This window comes from Python bivittatus, unplaced genomic scaffold (assembly GCF_059951505.1).
Source record: "Python bivittatus isolate LINGU-HERP-01145 unplaced genomic scaffold, Pbiv_v1 ctg000670_np1212, whole genome shotgun sequence".
NCBI lineage: Eukaryota > Metazoa > Chordata > Lepidosauria > Squamata > Pythonidae > Python > Python bivittatus.
The window spans coordinates 2096491-2106845 of NW_028277094.1; positions in this window are offsets into that span (position 1 = coordinate 2096491).

The following is a 10355-nucleotide window of genomic DNA, read 5'->3' on the forward strand; positions in this document are numbered from 1 at the left end:
TTCAATTACCCTAATTAAAACCATGGCTTCTTCGCAGCTCTCAAGAGTCTCCTCTGACCAGAACTGGTGAAAATCACTGGCTGGGATTCTCCCCCCAAGACAGGAGACACACGCAGGAACAAGTGCACGGGTGTGTTTTAGGACTACCAAATAGGCTTAGCACGTTTTTCGAAACAAAGAAAAAACCCCCAAACCCCCAAAAAACCATCAAAACAAACAGGGGGTGGAGGAAACCCCTCGCTGCACCCAAATGTGTGATACGACTCGGCCACCCATCTGTGGGCCCCCACGCACCCTTCTCTTCAGCTCCTGGCTGCCGTTTCCCACCCCTGCTTCAATTGGCTTGAACTTACATGTGCATGAATGTGTGTGCAAGCGAGACAAGCAGCAGTGTTTCGTGCCAATTAAATGCTCGGCACACCTCCCGCATTTGCCCTGTGAACTTAGCAAGACCTGCGCCTTTCATCCTGGGCTACGGCGAGGGAATGAAAAGCCCAGTGCCTCTATCAGCGAGCAGCGTTCTCCCCATCCATCCCCGCACGGCATATATTCAATACTCCATAAATATTTGCCCATTATGGGCCATGTCGAGTATATTATACTGTGTAAGGAAGTACAGCGTTTGCAACCTAATGGCTTGAGTTAAAAGCTGCAGGGGGTCCCGATGGATTTTCTTCCCCTGCAGAAACTAAGAGCCACCCAGCTTCTTTGATGTAGCCGTTGGGGACCCAAGAGATCCAGCTACGTCACCTTTCCCAACCCGGTGCCTTTCAGAATGCGGGAGACTCCAGTTCCCATCATTCCCAACCAATTGGCCCAGCAGGGCAGTATTAAACAACATGCCCAGGCGAGGCACTAAGTTGCTTTTCATAACCTGACACCATCGGGGGTTTTGGACTACAACTCCCATCACTTCCTGTTGAGTCGGAGAGTGGCAATGGGAATGGGAATTGGGTTGGGAAAGACAGCTAAGATTACCAGGATGTGTCTGAGCTGTTGGGTTTTATCTTCCACAGCCAGGAGGTTGGGGTACGTCCATCTTGTTTAACTTACCCTGTCCGCATGTCATGTCTTTATATATGCAGAGGAGGAGGAGGAGGAAGAAGAAGAAGAAGGAAGAAGAGGAGGAGGAGGAGGAAATAATAATTCTCTCCCTCTCTCAAAGACTAGGAAACCTTTTAGGAACTGTGAATGAATGAATGAATGAATGAATGAATGAATGAATGAATGAATGACACACTCAGAGTGAGAGTAGATTTAAATTGCCTTTCTTTTGGGCAGCTCAAGGAAGTACACCTAATGCTCCCTCCTCCTATTTTCCCCACAACAACCCCATGAGGTGGGTTGGGCTGAGAAAGAGCAACTGGTCCAAAGTCACCCAAAGGCTTCCATGCCTATGGAAAGAAGGACCAAGATTCATGGTTTCCCAGTTTCAAGTCCAGCCCCTTAACCACTAGGCCAAACTATCTCTCGTGTGTTTATGTACATGTACGTATGTGCTTCTGAATCTTGCAAACTGTCTCCCACTGATACCCTCTACATAAACTGAATTTCAGCTCCCCAGGGCTCCTAGCCAGGGTGAGAACTTGGGAAAGTTTAACCCCAACTCTTCCAAAAGGCACCAGACTGGAGCAGGCCGACAGACTTTATCATCTGATAGGTGCAACGTTTGTTTGTTCTAACAGAAGGGCTGATTCAAATACTATTTTACATGAGGTTCTGCAGGAAAGTTCCCCCGCCTTCCCCCCAATTCCCCTCCCACCCCAATTCCCTTTTCTTTTGATGGAAGAGAATTTGCTTTCCAAATTTCTTTCTAAAGAGGAGAGCATTTGGGAGACATTCCCATGGATGGTGGTGTCTTTGTCCTTATATAATTATCAGAGGTAAAGAGGTTTGTCTGAATCTCTTCTCCTTCACCATCCGATCGACTCTCCCTGGCTTCTCACATTTCCATTCAAGCTGGAGGGAAAATGACCACAGGGAAACGCCTCCTTTCAACTGTTTCCAGACGATTAGTGTGGGCAGCCAGGGAGCCTTCAGACTGCTGGAAAGATATAGAACAGAAATCAGCAGACACAGTAGTAAGGGCCTCCACCCCCATTGAGAGAAATTTGGAAGAAATTCTCAAGCACACTGAGAACAGGGGTAGAAAAAAAATTAAGTCTGTTGCAGAAGAATTAGAACACAGACTTCAGCAAAGCATTAATTTAAAATGCCTCTGGGAGTTGGGCAGTGTACACATTTTAATAATAATAATAATATGCAACATAAAATCAAATTTAAAGAGATCTTATTGGGAGTGGGGCAGATTGCATTTTTCCTAATGTCCAAATGCTGGAAATGAAGTGTAGGGAAAAAAAGGAATTATTGCAGAGGAATGATAGTGCGTTCATTTAAAATGCAAAGATAATTAGCTTGAAATAGTTAATTAATTGTTAATTAATTATAGGGAGTGAGGCTTTTTTTCTGGGGTCTAAATGTTGGAAATAAAGCAATGGAAATCTGGATATTTCCTCAAAACAGAGAGCCTTCCAAATCAAAAGGCATTTGGTCCCATGTAACAGCTGCACGTTGTTTCCATGACTTCGACCCACCAGTGACTAAAGCCCCCGCAAGGCCTGTGGCCAGAGACCATGGATTCCAGTCCATCAGCACCTGTCATCTGGCTGACGCCCCCCGTCCCATCAGCATGGCTTTTCCATGGCTCAGCATTCCGATGTCCTTCAAATGTCCCGAGACTACAACTCCCAGAGTTCCACAAGAAGCATGGGGAATTCTGGGAGTGCAGTCTCCTCATTAAGAGCGTGCAAGTTAGGGGATGTCTGACTAGACCTTTGGCCCAGGTTGAGTTTCCCACAGTGCCTAACTCTGATGCATCATGGAAAATTAGAAATGGTATGAGATCCAATAGGCACATCTAAGGCTCTCCTTTTAAAAACTTCAAATACGGTCCCCTCTGAGCCCCTCCAGAAGTTGTTTCCAAACTCTCATTTTTAATATAATGAAGGGGGTTAATTATTCAGTGCATGGCTTGAGAATAAGTGTGCCCAGAATAACTCCATCTTAATCAATGTTAAATATAAAGGACATAAAGAGAGCCAGTTTGGTGGAGTGGTTAAAGCACCTGGCTGAAACCAGGAGACCATGAGTTCTAGTCCTGCCTTGGACACGAAGCCAACTGGGTGACCTTGGGCCAGTCCTTCTCTCTCAGCCCTAGGAAGGAGGCAAGGGCAAACCACTTCTGAAAAACCTTGCCAAGAAAACTGCAGAAACTTCTCCAGGCAGTCGGCAGGAGTCAACATTGACTTGAAGACACCAAAAAAAAAAAATCAGCTTTAGGTGCTGTCCTACTCTCTTTTTTAGAGCACAGTCTGTACCACTGATTCAAATGCCAAGGGCAACTCAGAAAAAAGGTGTGGACTTGGCCTATCCAACCATGCTGAAACAGACCACAGCCAGGTAACGTCACCAGAATACATACATTCATACAGAAGGGGCATCACCCATAGGTACTTGTCTAGGGTCCTTTCTGACTCAGAGGTAGCTTGCATTTTGACATGGAACACCACAAATTTTGCAACAGAATACTCTAACGTAACAAAACAAAAAACCCCACTCACAAGCATTTTAACCAGACGTCTTCCAAAATGATACGTGTCGTGAAAGTAACACCCAGAAAGGCATTCTGTTAGGGAAAATATTTGCAAAAACTGTAACGATTCCACTGAATATTACCGACAGAAGCATCTGTCTTTGCACCCCCAAATTCTCACTCACTTTAGCGCAAACGTTTTAAGCAAACAAAGCGACAAAAAGGATCAAGCTTGGATCGATTCACAAAATGCCCAGGGCCTAGAACGTCTGCGAACCATAGCTCGCTTCCTCTGACATAAATCAAATGGGTTCGTCTGAAAAAGTGCTTCCAAGTGTCTTCTGCGTCTTGTCTTCCAGCTGTCCTCCTCCAGGAGCTAGAACTGAAACTGACCAATTTCCCTGCTCCATCCTCAAAGCCACCGCAGCTTTAAAATCCCTACAGTAGTTTGTTTCTCTTTTTTATGACCCTGCTAACAGACAGTTCGCTTGGCTCTCCTTCAAGGCATTTTCTTCTCTGGAATTCCCACAGTGCAAGATGGGTGGCTGTCACTGGAAGCTCTTTCCATCTGCTCCGTTGCTCCAGCGTGACTGTTCAACCACCAGGCACACACCAGCAAAGAGAGAGGAAGAGAAACCACCCTTTGCAATATGGAAGGGAAATCGTATCCCAGGACAGAAATGGATCCGAGAGTAGATAGGACTCGAGATGACAAGAGGGAGGACGGGAGGCGTCCTTGCTCTCATCACACCAATTCCCAGCTACTTTATTGGTCGCTGGACCAAGACCAAGAGAATATCAGCAAGGATGGAATGGATAAACATCTGAGCTAGGACTTCCTTCCTATTTTGAATCAAGTTCTTCTCCCTCTTTTTTAGAAAGATAGAGGAAGTGGAATTGCCTGCGAGAAATCAACACAAATAAATAGGCCCTTATGTCTCCGTAGCAATGCAACAGATCTCGGGGAGCTGGGGATCCCAGGTCTTTGGGGAAACCATGGGAATAGTGATGTTCATTGGGCTCCCTTGGGGCGCAGTACAGAGGAGAAGAGGGTGAAGACTTTGGAATGACCCAAAGCTGTTTCTTAGAAAGCTAAGCTGAGACTGGAGGGTACACGGAGAGGCCAGGCCAGAAGGCCATCACAGGGAATGTGTCATTGGAGACAATTAATGAAAAAAGCTGGCCAATACTTTGGCCATTCAATGCTTCCCATGAAGGAGGAGCAAGGGGAAGCTGAGTGACAATGTTTATCTCTTATTGTTTCCTTTCATGCTGTTTGTGGTTATTATTTTATTTTTTTTAATGCAAAAGGATACCCCCACATTTACAGTCTGAAGCAGTACTGTAAAGGCTGGTCTGCCATGTCAAATCTCTAACCTTACTTTTTTCAGGGTGAATAAGAACATGAAGTTCCAAAAGAAGCTCTCCTGCAAGGGCACACAGGTTCTTGGATGTTCTGACAACCATCCTACCCCCTTTTCCCTCTTCTATCTCCTTAAGGCAGTGTTTCTCAACCTTGGCAACTTTAAGATGGGTGGACTTCATCTCCCAGAATTCCCCAGCCAGCCTGGCTGGCTGGGGAATTCTGGGAGATGAAGTCCACCCATCTTAAAGTTGCCAAGGTTGAGAAACACTGCCTTAGGAGCACCTCTGCCGTGAAAGGATGTTGGCACTGAATTTAGGGGCCATCCAGACAAGGGGGTCCAGGACTATGACACAATTGTTGTTGATCAGTCGTTAAGTCATGTCCGACTCTTCGTGACCACATGAACCATATCGCGCCAGGCCTTCCTGTCCTTCATTGCCTCCCGGAGTTTACTCAGTTTCATGTTCATTGCTTCAGTGATGCTATCTAACCATCTCATCCTCTGCCATCCTCTTCTCCTTTTGCCTTCCATCTTTCCCAGCATCAGGGTCTTTTCCCAAGAGTCCTCTCTTTGCATTAGGTGACCAAAGTATCTGAGCTTGAGCTTCATTATCAATCCTTCCAATAAGCAATCGGGGTTGATTTCCTTTAAGATTGACTGGTTTGACCTCCTAGCAGTCCAGGGAACTCTTAAGAGTCTTCTCCAGCACCACAGTTCAAAGGCATCAATTTTTCGGCGCTCAGCCTTCTTTATGGTCCAGCTCTCACAGCCATACATTACTACTGGACACAATAGTCCAAGCCAAATTGTCCCACTTTATGGGAAAGGGAAGAGACTCTATTCTCGCTCATGGGAGAAAGTGGCCACCTTCCTGAAGCAGAAACTCAGCTACGTAAGGCAGGTAAACTAATCATCAAACATTTTAAATGATAGTCGCACTACATTTCAGAGACAGAACATTAGGCATGATCTAGTGCAAATTAAGGAATTCTGCCTGGCTGCATCAGAGGTACGGGTAAGAGAACAAGAGATTCCCAGGGTCAGCTCATCCAAGACGAGTAATTGCCATGCATTTGAAGACCATGGAGCCCTTTGGATTGGAAGAAAAAGAGATGCTTTGGAGCATGTGGGGACATGGAAGTAGCCTGTCTCCAACACCTTCAATTAAATGTGTCTTTTCCCAGAATTTTGCTCTAGCCATGGAAGGCAGCCACACACGCTGGAGAAGACGTAGCTGCTTTAATGAGCTGCAGACAGGTGCTATAGGAGGGCGTTTGTGGGCTTCAAAGCACCTTTCTCTTTTTACAACGGAAGCACAGCATACCCCTATTGGTTTCTTCTGGCCCTCAGCATCCGTTCTAGCTGGATATTATTGTGACACCTTGGTCACTGGTTTCCTCTCGCACAGCTAGTCCTACATTTAATGGATGCGACTCTGGGTGGTTCCCAAAGCAAAAAGCACAGGGAAAAAAAATACACTCAAACCCTGTAACAATCAGAGCAAAGGAGCAAAAAGATGGCAAAACGGGGCCATGATGAAAAGATAACACCCACAACTCCACAAGGGCTGGCACCTCCCTAGCCAAAAGCCCGGGAGAACAGCCAGATCTTCGAGCTGAGCGAAGAGGCTTAATGGCAGCGTTCAGATCCTAGAGAGCTATGGGATCTGCAAAAGAGATCCAAGGCTCACCACCTTCTCTTCTCTGCTTGAAAGAATGTTTGTAGTTAACTGGATGTCATTCTCCCTTAGCTAAAGATGCCACTTTTCTTCTCTGAGCACTGTTGGGCTGGAGAAACCCTATGATGGTCAAGTCCTCCAATCATCCCTGCAGCCTCCCAAGTGCTGCGAGGATTTGGACCTGCAGACACCAGAGATTGGAGAAACCCTTTTTCCTCCTGACAGCCAGTGTTCCTCCTCCCCATTCCTTGAGAGGGAAACTGGAAACAGAGCCTGGGAGTCTGCTTTCTTGTCACCCCAGGAGGGTGGCGTGGACGTCCAGGGAAACAAGATTCCATTCAGGGAGACAGGGGTCATTCCCATGGACACCAGGCTGGCCACCACCCGCCACGGGCTGGAACGGATCCCTTCCACGGCCCCCCAGAGGGGTGCCAACAGCCCTCAGGAATCCCAAGCAGGGCCTGTGAAAAGTTCTCAGGGAGGCCAAAAATGCTTCAACTTTGAGCTCATGAAGTGAGTCACCATCTTGGTTCCTCTGGGAACCGCTCGGCATGAGAGCCGGTGAAAAGCTTTTCCATTCCAGCCTCCAAAGCAAGACAGGCCAATGATAAAACATCTCCAGCTGGGTCTTAAAGCTACTGGTAAGCTTTGCTTTTTGTGGGGGGGAGGGGGGGAAGAACCAGACAGACACCAGAAATATTTTGAATTAAGCCGTGGTTGGGAATCATGTTCCACTTCATTTGTCTCTCTGGAATCAGGGCTCAGATTACTGAATCAGGGAGTGAAAAGGACACTTATGACATTCTCAAGCTTTGTCCAACCCCTTAATAGGGCACATTTTAACTATATTTGGGGCCTATCAGAAGAACAGTGCGCCAATGCAGTAAGGGAAAAGCTGGGTTCACCTATGTTCCTCAACTATAATTTGTTGAATAAACCACAATTGACTGGCTTCACACAATATGCCAAGCCATCAACCATAGTATGATTTACAAATCACAAGGCCCAGGATCCCTCAGAACTCTGCCCCAACCCCAAACCACATTATGGCAAAGCATAATGTGTGAATGCAATCCTAGATAAAGGAGCTCCATAAAACGCCACCAGATAGACATAAACTGCGGGGCGAAACTACTATTTCAATTTATCTCAGGTAATCCAGTTTTCCCTAACAAGCTGCCTAAGAATCATAACAACTCTTGACTGGTGAGCAAAACCACCAACCACACATGCGATGCCCAAGCAGATGTAGCATTTTGTACATCACAGGATAGCATGGTTCACCGTCAGTGTTAACACAACAGCTCACTTCCCACACCGTGCAAAACCACCGGGAATCAGCTCCTATTCAAGCCTAGCGTGTTCCGACAACCTGGCCCTGCCATATCGCAGCAAATTTAAAAGCAGCTGACGGGATCAGTGATGCTGTTTCTCCAAGCGGGCTGGGAGAGGAAGACTAATGAGCTTCTTGAAAAGACGCCTGCGACCGAAAAGGCTCTGCTGACTAATTTCCAGCACACGAGACGGGGATCCAATACGGCAATTCCAACTTGATCACTTTTCCACCTCTGCCAACCGCAATTCGGGAGAGAAAAAATCTAATATCAGCAGGAAACTGGTCCGAGCTCTTCCAGTCCAAGGAATCTGTGTATTGTTCAGATGGGATCCTCAGATTTTTTTTTTTTAAATTTCCGGTCAATTGTGATGACTCTTAGGCACGTTTGCATGTAATTCTCCAGGCACTGGGTACCACAGCAAGTGCGGGGATGAGTTCGCCCTTTGCAGCACTCTTGGCATGTGGGCCCTCAACTTTGGCTACCCCCATTCTGGTCACGGACCCAAAACTAAGGAGAGCGCTGCAAAGCTGGTGGCAGGCACGCTTTTCCAACAGGCCATCTCTGAATAGCTCTATTCACCATTAGCCCAGAAAGGGGATGAAAGAGCTAAAGCTGCTTTCAATCTTGGAGTAGGGGGACCTCTAGTGGTAGGAAGAGGAGGTTCATGCAGCCTTGATGGCCATGTCCATCTGTCCATGTCCAATTCTTGGTGATTCTACGAAGCAGTTCTCTCCACGTTTTCTGATCTTGCACGGCTTCTTTCAGTTGCTTTATGCTCTGGTTAGTGTCGGCTTTGCAGGTGTCCAGCCACGTGTTTTTTGGCGGCCTCGTTTCCTTTTACCATCGATCATCCTGAGCATAATGGCCTTTTCCAGTGAGCTTGATCGCATGACACGGCCAAGATCAGGTGGAATTTTGTGATTTTGACCTCCAGAGATTTGTCTGATTTTATATGCTCCAGAACTTGCTTGTTAGTCACCTTGGCTGTCCAAGGAATGCGCAGGAGCCTTCTCTACACCGCAGCTCGAACGAGTCAATTTTCCTCCCATCTCGTTTTTTCACGGCCCAACTTTCGCCTACGTGCCGGTTTAGCTTAATTCAAATCGATTCATTCAGGGTTGACACCACCCAACTCTGAGCAGCTCACAAAACTTAACAGCAATGTTCAGTACAATAACTGAGAATAAAATAGACCAGGGAAAATTACAAAAAGTAACTGCAGAATAATTACAGGAAGGAAAGATAACAAAACGTGAAACATCACAAACCAGGACTGAACGATGACGTTAGAAGAATCTGTTTATACATATGAGATGAGATATGGGATGGAGAGATTATTTGTTGTATTTTGAGAGAAGGCGATAAGTCGTTAAAATTGTTTATACTTCTTGTGATGAAGGGGGACATTACTTCTTTATATGTGTCTTTTTTTTCTTCGCTATGTTTTTACTTTTCTTTTTCTGCACTTTCTGTTTTTTCTTTTTAGTCTCTTATTTTTTGCAGTTCGCATTAGGTTTTTTTATCTGTTTAACTATAATGCTTAATGAAATTATTATATATACAGTATATTTAAAAAAACATCACAAGCCGGGAAGTCCCATCCACCCCACCCGAAGGCTGGGAGAACAGCAAAGTCTTCAAGGCCTTCTGGAATACCATCAGGGTGGGAGCCATAGAGATCTCAAGGGGGACCTCAGTCCGCAGGGCAGGCAGCTTAAATGGCCAACGGGGCTGGGTTTCCGCAATTAGGGTTGCTTTTTTGCCAGGAAAAACTTGCAAGCTGGAATCTCCGGGGCCAACTCAGCGACTCCTTCGCTCCCGCCCCAATGCCTGCCCCTTCCTTCTCCCACCCAAGTCGAGCAAGGCCTTCTTGAGAGCGCAAAATAAGCTTGCAACTATTTTCCTGTATTTATTCTTTTTTTAAGAATAAAGGTACCCCCCAAATCTGTCTGGATGCAACCATGAAATCGTCCAGGGCTGAGTTCTGCTCAAGGCCACTTCATCTTTTCATGGTACAGACATCAATGGAGGAATAGCAGTATTTGTGTTTTATGTTTTGGGCACGTGTGGGTGGGTGTTGATAATCTTGCGGGGAAAGGCAAGCCCTTTAAAACTTATTTAAAAGCTTAATCAAGCTGGCCCAGTTGACTGTGAGAAGAATGCATGTCTTCCCATCAGGGGGCAGGGAGGTCGAATGCGCGGCACACATGAGAAATGGGCAGAACTTCCATCATGCCATTGCAGATGCCACCCTGATCTTTTTGACCTTGTGCTACACAGATACCCCTGGAACTGGGCTGTGAAAGGATCAGGATAAAGGATCCTGGGATAGCCTGACTAGACTTTCTGCCTGAGCCCTGCTGGGTGTACCATGGTTTGTC